The sequence below is a fragment of the Sus scrofa genome, chromosome 6 (genome assembly GCF_054392235.1).
Source record: "Sus scrofa isolate SSC_HxYL_T2T_F1_AM1 chromosome 6, Sscrofa_HxYL_maternal_Yorkshire_Landrace_v2.0, whole genome shotgun sequence".
NCBI lineage: Eukaryota > Metazoa > Chordata > Mammalia > Artiodactyla > Suidae > Sus > Sus scrofa.
Genome location: NC_139388.1, coordinates 129,811,432 through 129,830,392, shown reverse-complemented (window position 1 = coordinate 129,830,392; position 18,961 = coordinate 129,811,432). Strand labels below are relative to the sequence as shown.

Sequence of the window (18,961 nt, the reverse complement as noted above, 5' to 3'; positions counted from 1 at the left end):
TAGGATTTTGAAGGCATACTTAGACTAATTTGAACCTAAAAAACCTTGTGGTATTCTCATTAAATATAGAATTCTAGGGTCCCATATTTTAAAATGTGTACGATACAATCTGTTTCTTATCTAAGATTTTGGCAAGGTTAAAATGGTAGAAACCAAAAAAAAAAAAAAAAAAAAAAAGACTGGAATTAAAAATCACTTCAAAAGACTTAAATAGAACAAAATATATAGGATTATGGTCATTATTCTTGCACATCAGCAGTACAGTAGTTTTCCACTTTGACACTGACATGTAAGAATCCATGATTATATTTTGTGCATTGGCTCAGCCCAGGTTCATTCCTGCTATGGTGTGGACATTAATAAAACACTATAATTCATTTTTAAAATCTGTACTACTTAGAACCAATCTCAGACAGCAGAGGACTTCAAAGCAACACATATCCAAGACTGCCAACAAAATCATTTCACTATAAGACCTAATCACTCATTAATTAACCACTCTGCATCACAAGATCATGATTAACATTTGCATGGTGATTAACTATCATGCAGACTGAAACACTGAGACACAAAGGTACAACAGGACTCTTCATGGATATCTGAAGAAGTAACTGCCCAGGATTTAAACTTTAAACTATGGATAATTCTATCTACATATCATTTTGGTATGAATCTTCAAGGTCTTTTACACCTTTAAACTGTTTGTTCATAATCTCAAAACACATTAAGAGGGAGGTATAGTGCCTGCCATCACAAATGATTGAAATGATAATAATAATAGCCTTTAGAATTAAAGAAAAATAAAGCTGGGCGAGGCCAATTAGTGAATCCCATTGATTTGTCTTCCTTCTCTGTATTGCTCAACTCTCCATTTCAACCTATTTGTGTAACTGAGAAGCTAACTTCTTATTTTCAGAGTCAGCTTTGCATATGGGGCCTCTCATGTTCCCAGCAGGCATATCTTACACTGCTGTCGGACCAAAACGGTTTAAGTTTAATTATCTAGATACATTGCTCTCTGCAGTAACCTCACTATTGTTCTCCCTGTAATCTACCACATTATTAATGCCAGATTTTTCCTATTAGCTTTTAAACTGTTCTTTTACACTGCCACCAAATTGTTGCCAATAAAAATCCCCAAATGCCTAAAGGTTATTTTAAACCCAGTATGAGCAGTGCTGGTTTCATTTCACCATTTATTTTGTTGAGTCATTATCGTTATGCATTGTGTGAACTTATTGTATGCATTTTTTATGCCGCTGGAATGGCAGTATATTTTTAACGAGCCCATTTTAATACTACCATCCTGAAAAAAAAAAAAAAATTAAACCCAGGGTTTAACAAGGACTGTGCAAACTTCACCTATCGTCTCTTCTTGTGTCAAATACTGTTGAGTGATAACTTTGGGAACCTAATATATTTGGATATCTTGGCTTCCATTTCTTTTAGAGCTATAATGCATACTAAAGGATGCTATAAAAGAACATTTTCCTTGCAGTAAGTGTTCTCTGCCTCATATTCTCTAGTTGTCAGATAACAAAAGAGCTCAGGCATAGAATAAACTCCTTTATAAGTGTCAAAAAAATTTAGGGCACATGGCACATATCTTAAGAAAACTTTTAAGTCATTGAAAATCTAATTTGCAACTTATCTTAAAGATCAGTCTTTTTTTTTTTTTTTTTTTTTTTGCTTTTTAGGGCCACACTCACAGCATATGGAAGTTCCTGAGCTAGGGGTCCAATCGTAACCATAGCCGCTGGGCTACATCACAGCCACAGCAACTTAGGATCCAAGCCCCATCTGTGATCTATACCACAGCTCATGGCAACACCAGATCCTTAACCCACTGAGTGAGGCCAGGGATTGAACCCGCATTCTCATGGATCCTAGTAAGATTTGTTAATCGCTGAGCTGTGAAGGGAACTCCAGATCAGTTGTATTTTTACTAATGTTATTTTCTATGAATATATACTCTGGCCTGTGACCATACTGCTTCAAGCTAAAAATCTCATCACATTTTGTAAAGTTAACAAAATTGAACCAGGTAAATATGGATGAGATATTCTAATGAAAACAAAACAAAACAAAACAATTAGACCCAGGATAGGAACGTGTGTGGTTGAAGGTTTGTTACCTAAGTACATATGTCGTGTTACACATGAATTCAATTTCCCTGAAGATAAAGATTAATTGTAGAAAGCGTTGATACTTCACCGTGGTTGAACAAAATAATTTATAAATATTTTGTATCAGGTCCTGGGAAATAGACTGGTTTGATGTGATACAACTAGGACCTGCTTCTAAGGAGTCATTTAGAATTGTTATTATTATCTTGAGGAAAATAATGAGGAGGTGTTGCACAGGCAGGAGGAAAGAACAGGGTAGTTCAGTCAACAGTCATGTCACCTATCTATCCCTTCATCCTTTCACTTCCTAACATTGATTCAAATTAATCAAATATTTATTGAGCACTTACTATGTGCTGTGCTACATAAGTAGCTTTCAAATTATACCAGTAAACCAGACAAATGGACTCTAACCACAAGAGAGGTAGTTTGGTGAAGTGAATTTTTTTTTTATAATTTTTTTTATTTTCCCACTGTACAGCAAGGGGGTCAGGTTATCCTTACATGTATACATTACAATTACATTTTTTCCCCCACCCTTTCTTCTGTTGCAACATGAGTATCCAGACAAAGTTCTCAATGCTATTCAGCAGGATCTCCTTGTAAATCTATTCTAAGTTGTGTCTGATAAGCCCAAGCTCCCGATCCCTCCCACTCCCTCCCCCTTCCCATCAGGCAGCCACAAGTCTCTTCTCCAAGTCCATGATTTTCTTTTCTGAGGAGATGTTCATTTGTGCTGGATATTAGATTCCAGTTATAAGTGATACCATATGGTATTTGTCTTTGTCTTTCTGGCTCATTTCACTCAGGATGAGATTCTCTAGTTCCATCCATGTTGCTGCAAATGGCATTATGTCATTCTTTTTTATGGCTGAGTAGTATTCCATTGTGTATATACACCACATCTTCCGAATCCAATCATCTGTTGATGGACATTTGGGTTGTTTCCATGTCCTGGCTATTGTGAATAATGCTGCAATGAACATGCGGGTGCATGTGTCTCTTTTAAGTAGAGTTTTGTCCGGATAGATGCCCAAGAGTGGGATTGTGGGGTCCTATGGAAGTTCTATGTATTGATTTCTAAGGTATCTCCAAACTGTTCTCCATAGTGGCTGTACCAGTTTACATCCCCACCAACAGTGCAGGAGGAATTTTTTTTTTCATTTACTGAGTAATATAATTAGGCATAAACATGTCAAGGTTACAAGAGTTGTTCCAATCACAACATGATCACAATCTATGTCTAGAGGTGTGAGAACTAGAATCTCTTAGGATTTTGGTTGTCAAATTTTTGGTATGTTGGAAGAAAACTGTAACCTAACCCAGGTCTACCAATCAGAATGGGAAGGGTTAGGGACGGGCAGTACAGATGGAAGAGGTGATTTTACCTGAAGATTCTGATGTACTGTGTGTTAAGCACTGCTCTATTTGGGGGCAATAGTAAGAGCTGGGGAGATATATTTTTTCCAGCTATAAAGGCTAAATTTCCTGGTGTGGCCGCAATAGGAGAGGAAAGGGAGTAAATTGGGAGAGTGATAAAATGGGATTAAAGGCAAATATACAATGGGTGCTTGTTTAACCAGGGAACAGAGGAGAAAATAATACAGCTATAAATTCCTCCTAAGAAGCTATGCCTATAGATAAGAAGAAGTTATTAAACCTCATCCTGTGACTGGTTCTTCTCTCCTGACAATTGCTTGGAAGCTGAGGTGGTTTGGGTCTACCTAAAATGAGGTGTTCCTGATGGGTGTAATTCATGTGAAAAAAAAAAATTGGAAGGGTGAGGTTTCGGCAGATCACTCATCACTACAGCATCTTTACCATGTCAGTGATAGCTCTCAAGTGTGTTTAGGGAGTTTGAACTATGGCAGTGGTAAGAGGGCCCTTTAGTTGGGGACTATAGCCAGTGCCATGTGTTAGGGTCACAGATCTGGTTTGAATTTCAGTTCTAACATTATGTAACTATGTGACTTTGGTGAAAGTTACTTAATGTCACTAAGTCCCAGTCTCCTCATCAAAAAGAAAAGAAAAAAAGAACTAGGATCTGGAAAAATAAACTAATTTTTCTAAAGCACTTGGAACGAAGTAAATGGTAATTCTCTTTAGGCTTCTCTCTTTTCCATTAACAATAAAGTGTATTCTTATGTTACTGTTATGCAAAAGTTAGCCAAATAAATTATTGATGAATGATTACACTCTTTGTGTTTACATGCTTTACTGACTAGTGTATACAAATATAGACACACTCCTTGTTGGCTAACAGGTAATAGAGACATATAATTCAAGTACCTTGAAAGTGGCTGTATTTGACTATAGCTGAAAAGTGTCCTTTGGCAGAGTAGGTAACATCAGTTTGTAAATCATCAAAGAACAGATCAGGATAAAATGTTCAATGAGATTTTCCTGACATTATCATATAGATTACAACATAAAGAAAAGTTTGAATATATCTGAGGAAGTGTTTCAGGATTTACATAATGAATTAAAATAAAAAGGCAGACTTTGGTCTGAATACTTTAACCAACATTCATCCATAGCAAAGTCAATGGTCTTCAGTGAGCTCCATCTGCATTGAAGGGATCTGATCTGTCTTGTTAATGGCATTATCCATGGAAAAATATCTAAAAATTGAGAAATAACAGAATGTTCTCAACCTTGAAGGGAAGATAAATAGAAGGAGTACATTTATTCAAATATCTCTAAATGGTCTAAGATCTCAGACTTTTAGGTAGACTGTGTAGGTAGGTCATTTGGTCAGATTGTGGAAAAACTAAATTGGGTCATCACATCACTAAATACTTTCTTTTAAAATTGCCTCTCTTCCAAAATACCCAAGGAGTGGCCATATGAAACTCTCTCAATTCCCATTGTAGATCTCCGAAATAAGCTCTTTCCATCCCAGCTACATCTTTTCTAATCCTCCAGACCTGTCAAAATTTATCTAACTTATAAGCTAAATTTAACCATAGGTTTTATGTCAACCAAAAATTGAAGTTGCTGATATCATCCTATAGGGTGTGCATTTGACCATCTTATGCAGGGCTAACCAGTGCAGGAACTTCTGACCATGGGGACCTACATTTCTGCAGATCAATGTTTCTAATGCCCCTTATAATGCACAACCACCTTCTCATAATATGTAGAGCTATACCTAGACTTGAGATAGGACATGAGTCAAATAACCTGTTTGCTGTTGTTGTTGTTTATGGAGTAGGTGGCCAGGAGTGGTCTCTTCGCTGGTTATGTGCTTTCTTTGGTAAAGTGGTTCCTCTACCATGAGAACAGGGATTACTTTGCCTGGATGGAGGATAAGTTGGCTTACATAGACACATGAAATGGTTGCACCTCAGATTGAGAAAGGAGTAGTATCAGTCAAATGATTTCAAGGAACCTGAAAGGAAAACCAGAATTAGCGATACTCAAAGTTCATTTATGACTGACCTATCTAATAGGTCCAAATATCAGTAGAAGCGTCTCTCAACAAAAGAAAACATATAGGCCTGAAGAAATGTGGATATAGGAGGTAAGAACAGTAAGAACCTTCTTAGAAGAGTCCATGGGATTGGCTTCACTGAGTATGTCTGTTCTTGATTTAGGGTGTGATTACCAAGTCACAGGGTAGGGCATCACATGAGTTATCTCTTTCAGTTCCATGAATCATTTTATTGGTGATCTAAAGGTTATAGCCAGTGCCTAAAAGAAAATTAACATGCTCTTGAAGCTCACCAAGCAGATATATAATTTTTCACATTCAGTTTTCTGAAATTGTGCTATGTTGGTGAGAAACACTCTAAACACTAAATTCATAAATAAATTTGCATAGCTTATTTTAACATTCTTACATTCCTAACACGTGTATAGAAACTTGCCTTTAAACTTGGGAGATAATTTTTTATAAGGATTGAATTACTTAATATTATCTGAGCCATGACTTGCTATATATTCATGTGTACTATATATAGTATATATACTCTATATACTCATGTATGCTATTGCACTTTTTTATTAATAGACCTGCCAAATGATTAAGTTGAATTCTGCAGCAAGATGTTCAGTATTTTGAAAGGGATGCATTGTTTATAATCTTAATATCCACAAAGCACCAAAATTAGTTCTTTTTATAACATGTATTCAATATGCATTTGCTTTCAATGCCATGTGCTCATTTGATATTTGTCGCAAAGAGCCAGTACTTAACTTATGACTACTGAGTGAATGCCCAGAAATGGCAGGAACTTGGGTTCAAAACCTGCCTCTGGCATTAATATTAATCGATGAACTCTTGTCCATTTATAAAAATAATATGGCCCCTCATGTAATTAATGTACTTTTAATTAGTTCAATAAATAGATTTTTAACTGAATTCCATTTGTTCTTTCATTAAAAAAAATGGTGAGCAATATCTACATAGCAAAAATGAAACTTATAATGAAAATACACATTTTCGGCCAGTAGCATTCATACTCTGCCCCTTTGTGAATGGCTCTCTTCAGCCTCCAGAATACAGTTTGGTCTTCACCTCTGGTATTTGAGGACCACCCTTACAATCTATGCAAACTTAACTCGCCTACTCCCTAATCTATATGCTCAATCTAGTCATCATGGAATGCTTAGCATTCTTTAAACAGGCATGTTTACTTCCATTGTCATATCATCAATCACATAGAAATATGGTGCACTGGAATAGTACTGACTTTAAAGCAACATGGATCAGTTTCAAGGTGTGTCACATGTTTTATAAACAAGGTTGATGAATATTGACTTTCAGGTTGTGGTGAAGATCAGAGATAAGATAAAATATGTCTGCCATAGGGTATGAACAAAACTTAACCTGATAAATGCACATCTATGTATGAGGACAATAAGGTAGGAAATAAGGTAGGAAATAAAGTCATATCCAGATAATTTAGGTAAGTGGCTACCTAAGCTAAAGGAAAGAACCACAGATACACATCTTCTCCTTCCTTTTTTCTCATACACATTTCTTTCCAACTCAACTCAAATCTCAAATCTTCTAAACCCAATGGTTTGAATCATGCATTCTTATATTGATTTGCATTGCCCTAACTATCAAAGTCAAACAAAAGCTCAAAAATGCTGGAAGGCTCAGCTTAAACTTCTTTTTAAAGTGTTGACAAGAAAGACAATCCAAAAGAAACACTTGGGTATTCCATGAACCTAATTCACATGCTTTCTATAAAAAATTGGAGTTAATCAAACTGTATAAATCTGGAAAACAAAAGGAAAAAGGTGAAAAGAAAAATCTTATTTTGAGACCTTGATAATTTTAATTCCATGTATCTAGCACCTAGTATTTGTCACATTGGCCTTTATTTCCTGTTGCTTAGTTTCAGACCTTCAATTTCTTGAATAAAGTAGGAAGATTGTGGTCTGATCAATTGTAGCAGAGCAGAGAAGAATTCTAAGGTAACTTTCAGGTAAGTTAAAGCAAGAAATAAAAAGCAAAACTCTCCAAAGTATATAACTCTCTAAATAAAGCATTTTTAGGATCTGACTTCTCTAGGTGATGCCCCCAATTCCCAACCAGATTGTGTATAGAGACCTGTCGTGAGCACAGGAATTCTAAAGAAGAAAATGAGAGTGCATAACTCCTGACCTCCACCTCATCCTCTTCCATTTTAAAGATGGGACTGAGGCTCCTCAAATAGACTCTGGCCCAGATGAGAAAGAACAATCAATGTCCCCACTACAAGAGGTTCTTCTGAGGTTAATCTTACTAGTTATTGAAAGCTACCCAGGACAATGGCTATTCACTCTTTTCTTAAGAGAGAAAGGACTCCAAAGCTTACCATCATCTTGGGAAAAAAACTGTGGTCACTCACTTCAATTTCACTTCTACCAAACTTCAGGGAGGCAGTGTGGTACAAAGAAAAGCAAGCTGGCAAACAAACAAAAAAAATGTAAGACAATCAAAGTCTCACAATTGGAACACCTACTGGCAAAATGATGATGGGTCATGTCACCCAGATATCTTGCTTTCTTTACTGTCACTTCAGCTTTTCCCCTATTTTATTCACTTTTTCAATGTTTTAATAAACAACTAAATACCTAAAATTCATCAATTGCTTTACTTTTTCATCCACAATCCAGATATTTATGTGAATAGGCCCTAATTAACAACTACAACAGGACTAAAAATATCAGTTTATTGCACATTATGGATTTTACTATTTCTTATTTTAATGGCCTCTTGCATCTGGTGAATGGAACAGATTTTATAAAGGGAAAGAAAGAAAACCCAGGCAGACACATGTCTGTGATCAGAGGCATTTAAAATGGGCATAATTCCGGTCCCATCCTTTAAGAGAGGAGAGTATTGTCCTCCTCATCAGCAGGGCATTTGGCTGTGAAGCTGAAGAGAGGAATATTTAATTACTATCAGCAAACAGAAACCTAGTGAAGAGTATTTGTGTCAGTTAGATGCCAATGAAATTAAGCCTTTCCGAGAAGGAGAGGATCGATTTAATTTTTTTCACTTTCTCCAGATTTTTGCTATGACAGAATGACATACTCTTCATTCAGTCACTCAAGCAAAAGAATGACTGACGATCCAGTGAAGGTCAAATAGCTTTCCAGACAGCTGATGCTGTTTCAGACCGACTTAACCCTCATCAACAAAATGACTGGACCAAAAGTTTGGCTCTGAAGACCTTAAGGGCTACCTTTCCAGAGACAACCTGCACTTACTTTCTCTGTCCCCAAAATATACCCTTAAAGAGAACTTTCCAGTGGGTGGTTTTACTTCCTCACAAGGTCCCGCCCTTCCCTTTGTGAGCAGTTGAAACATCTTGTGACTTTCATTCTACTTTGCTGGAGCTTTCCTGGTCTCGCACCATTGTTGGTCTCCGGCTTTATTTCTCATCAATGTCAGCGCGCCCCAGGGAATTAGTTTTTCTTTTTCCCTGAATGAACAAATGCTTTCCCTAAATGAAATCTGGAAATATGTGGCCTTTCAACCAAAGTCAGGAGGGAAGACTCTCCAGTAGGTGCGAACATTTACATAAAACAAAATCTCAAAAAGACTAGTGAGTCCTTCAATTCTGAGCTCTATTAGCAACCCAGAAGAGATTCTTGCCTCTGACCTCAGATTCTTTAAACTGTACATTTTCCAATATAGCTTCACATTCTCAAGAGGCACACTGAAGGAATAAGTCAGGGAGGATTTTATCAAATACCATGTAGTGTTAAAAAACCTGACAAAGGCCAATAGACAGGTGAATGTAGATCTTCTCATTTTTGGGTATATAATCCTAGACATTATTAGTGGAAGTTAGTGGGTTCTTGAAGTTTTATTTTTGTTGTCTTGAAACGTCCTCTGCCAGCCAGCCTGCCTCAGCACAAATCCCACTTGGCTATTTAGCCCCCTAGCACCCTCTCTAGACTCTCCTCTATCAGCCTCTTGAAAGATATAGTTTCTATTTTTACTCTCCTGTTTCTGGATCTTTCCACTTTAAAAATATGAAGAATTAGTGGATTCTTTTTAAATGTCTAAGGTAAAGCACAGTAATTAATATGTGTTTTGAAATTTCCCACACATTAACTCATTCAAGATTCTGCTCTATTAAAGAACACATGTAATAATTGATATATAATTCTTTTTTTTTAAGAAGTGCTGAGTGGGTCACATTATTTATATAGCTTCACCCTATAAGTCACTGATAAACCAACAATGTGGGTAAAGCTTCCTAACTCCTTGGGTGGGATTTATTCTACAATGTGTTGATGATGCCTCTCTATTTCCAAGTCTGTTAAGTATGATTGATTGGAGAAGTCACTCTTCAAGTAAGCTGTTATTAACTCTAGTTATACTCAACACTAAGATGAGGAATATGGGCCCCACTGAAGGAGAAAGGAATTCAAGAAGTTTACAACAGGTGTGTTCCACAAAAGCTGCCAGTGGCAGACGTTTTGTAATTTAGTAAATAATAATTCTACCACTTAAAAAATAATGCAGGATTTAATAACTGATATTACCAAATAACTTCAATTTCCGTACAAATTTGGAATTGACATTACAATATGTCCTTGAATGGAAGAACATATTAGGTTTAAAAGATGATCATGTCTGTTGATTTGGGTTTTGGCAAATGTGCTACATATATGAATAAATCTGGAGTGCCATACTGCCTTTGACTGTAGCCACAGAGTCTAGTCAGTGACCTTATGGCTTTTCAGGTAGACCTGACATGGTAGGTACAAGCACAGTTGTGTAGTTTAGTAACAGTGTTACTGTAATCATATTATTTAATCACCGTCAGCTTTTTTCACACTTGTAAAATAAGGAAATGAAAATATGTATGTAGTAGAAGAATTAGGTAAAATAATTTACATACTGGAATCATTGTGTAATAAATTATTGAGGAGTTTCCACTGTGGCTCAATGGGTTAAGAACCTGATACAGTGTCTGTGAGGATGCCTGTTCAATCCCTGGCCTCACTAAGTGGGTTAAGGATCCATCATTGATGTAAGCTGTGGCATAGGTCACAGATGGGGCTAGGATCTAGTGTTGCTATGGCTGTGGCATAGACCTGCAGCTGCAGCTCCTAGCCTGGGAACTTCCATAAGCCACAGGTGGAGTCATAAAAAGAAAAAAAAAAAAAAAAGAAAAAAGCTATCCCTCCCCTCCCACCTGCAAAAGGGCCTAAAAACAAAACAAAACGAAGCACTTGATAGTGTTATAGTACTGTTTTATGTTCTCTGTGCATTCTCCCCTTTTCCACTAAGACAAAGAAGGTGGCACAGATAAGAAATATTGACACCATTATCATGAGTGAATAGGCTTTTTCTAGACTTGCCTTTGGATACACACCTTGATTGTGAATCTTCCACCAATTGACTCAAATCATGAGCCACTCAGTTTATTGATTATGCACCCCATTGCCCCATGATAAAAAATAGTTGAGAATGTGAAGTAATGAACCTAAGTAATGTGTTGAGTCAGGGGAAAATGTACTGTATTTTCCAAGTGAAATCAGTCTAAAATAATTTTTATTTTTAAAAACACAAAAATTACAAAAAAATGGGGCCTTGTTTGTTGGAACCGCAAAAGTAGGTTTTAATCAGGGACTGAAATGAAAAAGATGTCCTGATTTTAGTTGCTATCAAGTACCTGAGACCTATTTAAATACGAGAACTCTGAGTTTTGTCTCCCCCCTCAAACCCTATAGTATAGGTTGTTTTGCTTTGTTCCTTTTCAAATCTTCCCTTTGTGACCTCACTCCCTCAACCACATGACCAATATTGGAACTGTCACATGAGTGTAAATATTGTACAACTCCAGATGACATCTGCCACTTTGCCTGAATACAGTTTATAATGTACACGGTACTCCACATAATCATGCAAGCAGTGGCCCTGGTATGATATGAGCCTACTTTGACCACAATTGGTTGATCCAGGAATTTACACATGATTCAAAAATTAAGATACCAAAAGAAAAGGCCCATTATCCCCAACTACTCAAACCCAATAATCTGACTCAGTTCTTCCCTTCCTAAGATTTGGATATTCAATACCTGCTTGGATACTCTGATAAATTCCAATATTTTTCTAGTAGTTTCCCTGTTGCTTCATGAGATAGCAAGATTCAACTTTCCTCTACTTGAATAAAACAGCAGAGCCTTGATTGATAAAATCATTCTGACCTCACATAAAGTCCTCACACAAACCAGACATGTAGAACAGACAAAATTCCTATACACTTTTCAAGATTTAGCTCACTGTGATTGAGGATGTAGGCTCGGGGTGCAAACTTCCTATAGATCCCTCTCCAACCATCTACATTTATGGCATTGCACAAAATATGTAATTTCAGCACCTCGGTTTTTTCATCTGTAAAATAGGAATAATAGTAATATCTACGAAGGTCATTGAGAGGGTGGAAAGATTTGTACATAGTTTGCTCATTACAGAGTCAATTATTATTTAGAACCTGTAAAGTCATTTGGAATTTATCCTATAAATTCGCCATTTGATATAATTTCTTTTTTGGGCAGGCTGCCATTTTTTCCTGAACTCTCTCCTCCATTAGACATCTTAATACATTGCTTTACAATTACATTTATTTATGTATCCATCTTTCTTTCCCATTTGTGATATTCCTGATGGGCAAGGTCCATGTCTATTTCATTTTTACCCAGAATGCCCATCTAGAACAATGTCCATTAAATAACAGTGCTCAATAAATACATTTAAAAAAATAACAAGCAAAATTACTGAAAGTATTAAAAAACCACATTCTGCTATTTGTAATTTTTTTTCTCATTCATAATCAATCCAAACATTTATCCATGCACTTATTTAGCAAATATGTGATATGTTCTGTGAAAATATAAAATGAATAGCAATCTCTCTCCTCTAAAGCAGTTTGCAATCCAAGGAGGATAAAGCAGGAACCCAAATTGCTGTAATATAAAGAGGAAGGTGATAGATTTTATAACAGAGGTGCTAGGAAATTGCCATAAGATCTAGAAGATATAGAAATCATTTTCAGCTGCAAAGCTTTGGAAAAGATTTCAAGGAGGAAGTGCATGGAAAGTTGTTCTTAGAGAAATGAGTATGCTTTCAATAGACTGAGAAAATATTTCCTCAAATGGAAAAGGTCTGCAGGTTAATGAATTTCTGCTAAGTATGACTATTACTGACAGTTCCTGTCTGTCAGAAGGACTTTGAGGAGTGCAACCACATTGTCAAAGGCTTGATAAAGGTAGAGGTCAGATGGAGAGAGCTGGGTTTGCTTAAGCTTCTACTTTCCCAATGAGTCACATTAACATGACCTAAATCTCCAGTCTCTTTGCAGACTGGACAAATCAGTTTGTTTCCTTTCACTCTGAACAGAAATCAATATTGCAAAAATAATTTTGATATCCATTATGAACAATGTTGATGAAACTGACGTTCTCTTTGAATTGCTTCCTCAACATTGGCTGTAGTTCTTTGCAGGAATAAAATCACTATCTGGGGTTCTTCCAAGGAATAATATGATCCAACATATGTTTATTGAGTGTCTACTATATACCAGACATGCACTCCATTGGATGTTTTTGGTCAATAATATTTGATTGAGGTATGATTTATGTTCAGTGAAATGCACATATTTAAAGAGTTTTCTTTCATAGATTTGGACAAATGCATGTGCATCCCATGCATCTGTCCAATGTAGAACATTATATCACTCCAGGGAAGTTTTCCTTCCCTGTAAATTCCCATCTTTCTTCGGATATAGCTACTCATCTGATTTCTTTTACCATAGATTCATTTTGCCTATTCTGATATTTATTGGAAATGGAATCATGCTGTACTCTTTTGTATCTTATTCTGTTACTCAATATACTTTTTTAAAATTCATCTACATTGCTTCATATGATAGTACTTCTTTTCTATTGCTATATTATTCCCTTATGTGAATAAAACATGATATTTTTAATCTGTTTTTGTACTAATGAACATTTATATTGTCTTTAGTTTTTAGCTATTATGACTGAAGTTGCCATGCATATTCTTAAGAAATATCCATAAAATTTCAATTGAATTTTGTATGTTAATTTTTAGTCCTACACCTCTGCTAAATCCATGTATTAATTCTGGCACTACTTTTTGTAAATTGCTTAACTTTTCTACATAAATTATCAATTTTCTGTGAATAAATACTTTCATGTTCCTTCAAATTTATGTCTTTTATTTTTGCTTTTATTGGATATGTTTAAATTTCTAGTAAAATATTAAATAGAAGTGGTGAGAAATACTTCCTGATCTTAAATTCTTTATTCTTGATCTAAATATGAGGTTAGCTGCAGGTTTTACAATGATGCCCCTGTCAAGTTGAAGAAATTTCCTTATAAGTTTGTTGATAGTTTATTTAGCTTTTTAACAATAAAGGGGTATTGAGTTTTTCCAATGTTTTTCTTTATCTATTAAGATAGTACATAATTTTTACCTTATTTGTCTTAATGTAGTGTATAACACTGGTATATTTTTGAATGCCAACCAAGCCATGCATTTCTAGAATCAACTTCACTTTGTTGTCATATATTATTCTTTATTAACATTGCTAGATTTAATTTGGTAATATTGTTGATAATTTTTATACAGGTTTGAGGTATATTGGTCTGTAATTTTGTTTTCTAGTAATGATCTTGTCCAGATTTGGTATCAAGGTTGTTGATGACATAAAATGCATTTGGGAAGCATCCCTTTTTTTCTCTAGTTTCTGAAGTTTGAATAATTTCTATCACCTTGGCTTTAAATTCACTAATCTTTTTTCTTTTATATTTCTATTAAGTATATACGTACACGTATATATGTATACATATATATAATTTGAGATGTTATGTTTTCAACTCTAGAATTTCCATCTGGATTTTTATATGTGATTTCTATTTTTCTATTGAGACATTCCATTTTCCTTCATCATACTCATTTTTCCCTTCACATTCTTAAATAAAATTATAATAACCCTTTTTAAGGCATTAGCTTACCAGTTCTATTATTCCATGGTCCATGGTCCATGGTCTAGTTCTCCCAGATTTCACTTTTTTTCTTCTTTGTCTGGTTATAGACCATATTCTCTTACTTCTTCACATACTTAGTAAGTTTTAATTTTGTGTCAGGTATTGTGATTCCTCTGTTGTTGAGTATCTGAATTTTGTCATTTTTCTTTGAACAGTATCAATTTTTATTCAGACTAGGAATTTAGTTTATGTATATTTATGTCGTCTTCTTTAAAGATTTATTATTTTTAATTGAAGTCTAGTTGATTTACAATATTGTGTTCATTTCAGATATGTAGCAGAGTGATTCACTATTTTTGCATATTATATTCTATGTTATTACAAGATAATAGGTATAATTCCCTGTGCTATGTGGTATATTCTTGTTGCTTTCTATTTTACATATAGTAGTTCGTATCTGCTAACCCCAAGTCTAATTTGCCCCTCCTCTCTTCCTTCTCCTCTTTGATAGCCACAAGTGTGTTTTCTATATCTGTGAGTCTGAGAATATTATTTTTGTGAAATAAGTCCAATAGAGAAATACAAATCCTCAAAGATACCACTTATATGTGTAATTTACAGGCTGGTTTTCAATTAGAATAGTTTGAGTTTAGATTAGCCTTTACTCTAGGATCAGATAAGATCTGTTCCAAAGCATTGTTCTTTCTGGTCTCTCTATTGAATTCTTTAGCTTGTCAACGATTTCTCTTCACTTTGTCTCTCAGAGCTGAAACTCCCAAACCTGTTTAGAACCATGAACTGTTTTTGGTCACAGAGCCCCCATAATTACTCTTTAAGTGGTAGTACTTTTTAGAATTTCATCCTGCACCTGCTTTGATTAGCATTTATTTAAAGACTCAAAAGGGCTTTATATAGGTTTCTGGTGCTCTCTCTGAAAACATGCCCTGCAAGTTTCAGTCAGCTACCTTTACAGCCCCAAATTTTGGTCTTTGTCTCATCTCATGATTTAAGATCATTATGCTCTATTTGAGCTTCTCTCATGCTGTGGCCTGGAAAGTGGTCCATGCAGAAATACTGGGTAATTCTGGATTTTTTGTTGTTGTTGTAGTTTATCTTCTCTTATAATTATAATCACAAACTACTTCTTTTTTTTTTCTGGAAACAGTAAGTTTCATATGTTTTCTCCCATTTTATTATTGAGAAGGCTAGTCTGGTACCAATTATTCCATTATAGACATAGGAAAAAAAATCTCCATTGTATTTTATAAAATGCCTTGTGAAGACTGGTGATGTGGTCTAGGGTTAGAGAACTATGGTAAATAAAGTAACAAACATATATAACCTGGTAGGCTCAAAAGTAAACTTGTAGGGAGTTCCCATTGTGGCTCAGCAGTAACAAGCCCCACTAGAATCCATGACGACATGGGTTCCATCCCTGGCCTAATTCAGTGGGTTGTGTAGGTCGCTGATGCTGCTTGGATCCCACATTGCTGTGGCTGTGGGGTAGGCTGGCAGCTACAGCTCAGATATACCCCTAACCTAGGAACTTCCATATGCCGTGGGTGCATACCTAAAAATACAAAAACAAAATAAATCAAACAGACAAAAATGAATTTGTAAAGGTTAGTTTGATGGTAAATATGATCACTGGAATCATTAACACATAGGGATTATGAGGACCATGTGCTATTGGATTTTCTTTTTTAATTCTACCACGGAAAAACCATAGGAAGGTCTGGAAGAAAACAAATACTCATGTGTCTCATGTGTGTGCTTTTTGATGGCTCTTCCCTCTAAAATTTGAAAGCAGCTTAATCTATAGTAGAGTTAGTCATATCAAAATTTAACATCAGGGAGTTCCCGTCGTGGCGCAGTGGTTAACGAATCCGACTACGAACCATGAGGTTGCTGGTTCGGTCCCTGCCCTTGCTCAGTGGGTTAACAATCCGGTGTTGCCGTGAGCTGTGGTGTAAGTTGCAGACGCGGCTCGGATTCTGAGTTGCTGTGGCTCTGGCGTAGGCCGGCAGCTACAGCTCCGATTCAACCCCTAGCCTGGGAACCTCCATATGCCGCGGGGAGCGGCCCAAGAAATGGCAAAAAGACAAAAAAAAAAAAAAAATTAACATCGGGAGTTCCCTGGTGACCTGTCAGTTAAAGATTTGGCGTTGTCATTGCTGTGGCTCAGGTTCAGTCACAGGTCTAGGAACTTCTGCATGCTGTGGGCATGGCCAAAAAAATTAGCGTCATGATAACTTTACCATAGCATGTCTGTTTAATTTTGTTTTCCATAAGAAAACCAGCATTATACCTGACTCAGATGTCATTTAGAGAAATGAAAGTTGAACACTTTGGTATTAGGAAAATTTATTTCTTCTACAGAAAATCAATGGTTCAGTATCCATGTGTTTAACTCAGCATGCTCCTTCTAAGCTTTATGCCTCAGAAATATCCCCTTCTCACTGTTATTCCTCTACATGTACAAAGGGTTAAGCAATGTTATTTCTAATGATATTTTCTTGCAAATTAGCTGCTACGACAACAGCTCCAAGCTGTCTTAAAATAGTCAAAATAAGACTATTTTAGGCAAATCTTGGATTTGGCAAATAATGCAAATTTTGAGCATGTCATGGTTTTCAAGTATATTGTACAAAATAAAGAGTGCAGAGCTTTGGTGTTAAATAGATCTGGATTCTAATATTGACATGTGAATTATAAGTTTTGTGGCTGGGAGAAATCTTTTTGCTGGTCTCAAACTTGATTTATACATCTATAAAATTGGAGTCATCTTAATACCTGTCTTATAGATTTTTTTGAGAAATAAAGGAGGTCACATATGTAAAACACCTAGTAGAGAGCCAAGTACTTGCTAAACACTAAATAAATGTATTATTACAAGTAAATGCAGTGAGATAAATCATATATAGCAACACACATATATTCACACATATTTATACATATATATGACTGTATATGAATATACACACATATGAATATATGAATATATATACATATGTTCAAGAGCCAATTCAAGCAATATCAAGTGTCTTGGTTAATTTCATGTGTCAACTAGGCTGAGTCACAGGGTCAAACATTATCCTGGGTGTGTCCGTGAGGGTATTTCTCAATGAGGTTGACATTTGAATCAACAGACTGAGTAAAGCAGATTGCTTTACCCTCTCTAATGTGGGTGGGCCTCATCCAATAAGTTGAAGAACTAAATAGAACAAAAAGGATGAAATATAGGCAACTCTTCTTTCATGACTACCTAAGCTGAGACATAAGTTGTTTTCTGCCCTCAGACTTGAACTCTTCTTGGGTTTCAAGCTTGTTGGCTTTCCAAATGCAAATACACTGTGGGCTCTCCTGGGTCTTCAGCTTGCTGACTACAGATCTTGGGACTTTTCTGCCTCCTAATTGCATAAGCCAATTCTTTATAATAAATCTCTTTCTGTATATATATCCTGTTGTTTCTCTTTCTGAGAATTTTAACTAATGCATCAAGTCTGTAACTTTGATTGCTCAGCCAAGCTCTGATAGATCACAGTAAAAGAGGGATTTTCTGCCTTTCCAGGTATCAAAAACCCACCACAATCCTTTTGTTTGCGGCAATTCTTACCTTACTGTTGTTATTCTGAAAATAAGAAATATAATGACATATTTATTTACATTACTGAGTAGTAATGAAGTAAATAGCCTGAGGAGGGGGAATAAAACTGTACCAAGAAACAATTGTTTTTCTATTCCAGAGACCCACAAGATGAATTTATAATGTGAACAGTAGGGGGCCAGCCCATCTCTGACTTGAAATACATTTGCCTTGCATACTTACTCATCCCTTTATGATATCAAACTGTCTTAGTCACCTTTAAAAACAAAGCAGAGATCATTTAAAAGGCATTAAGGTGAAAGGCTAGGTACAATTATTCCTCAGACACATTTAAACTGCCCCATCAACAGGCAGTTAGTACTTACCAGAGTAGCACAAGTTACCAGAGTGCCACACTAAATCTGATGCTGAGAAATAGAACTTGAAAGCAAGCATGAAATGCCACAATAATAAATGACAAGTTCTTTCTTTAAAAGACATTTTTTGAGATACACTATTCTGATGAAGGTAAGGATAAATGTGTGTTGTCTGATATATTTCTCATATCATCTAAGAGCCTGGGTTCTGTATCTGAGCCCTGAACCTCGAAATTAGGTATGCTGTGCCCTAATTTAACATTTATCTTTTAGAGTTCATGTAGTTCCTCTTTGCTTTAAAGCAACAGATAGTTATTGGGTTCCACCTATTTACAAAGCATTGTTTTATACATGTTGAGGATGTAAATTTGACCAGGATATATTTCCCTTCTCAAAGCAGC

At 35.8% G+C, this 18,961-nt stretch overlaps 1 long non-coding RNA gene across 1 annotated transcript in view; it reads right to left on the bottom strand.

Moving 5' to 3' along the window:
• Window positions 1-3,012: 3,012 nt before the first annotated feature.
• The window catches only part of LOC146402815 (uncharacterized), an 83,714-nt gene continuing 67,765 nt past the window's right edge, over window positions 3,013-18,961 (bottom strand). Inside the window, exons 3-5 of the long non-coding RNA XR_014808660.1 lie at window positions 7,937-8,025; window positions 5,310-5,517; window positions 3,013-4,747 (exon numbers count right to left, since the gene is read on the bottom strand). This is a non-coding gene — a long non-coding RNA (uncharacterized LOC146402815). The remainder of the gene's footprint in view (window positions 4,748-5,309; window positions 5,518-7,936; window positions 8,026-18,961) is intronic.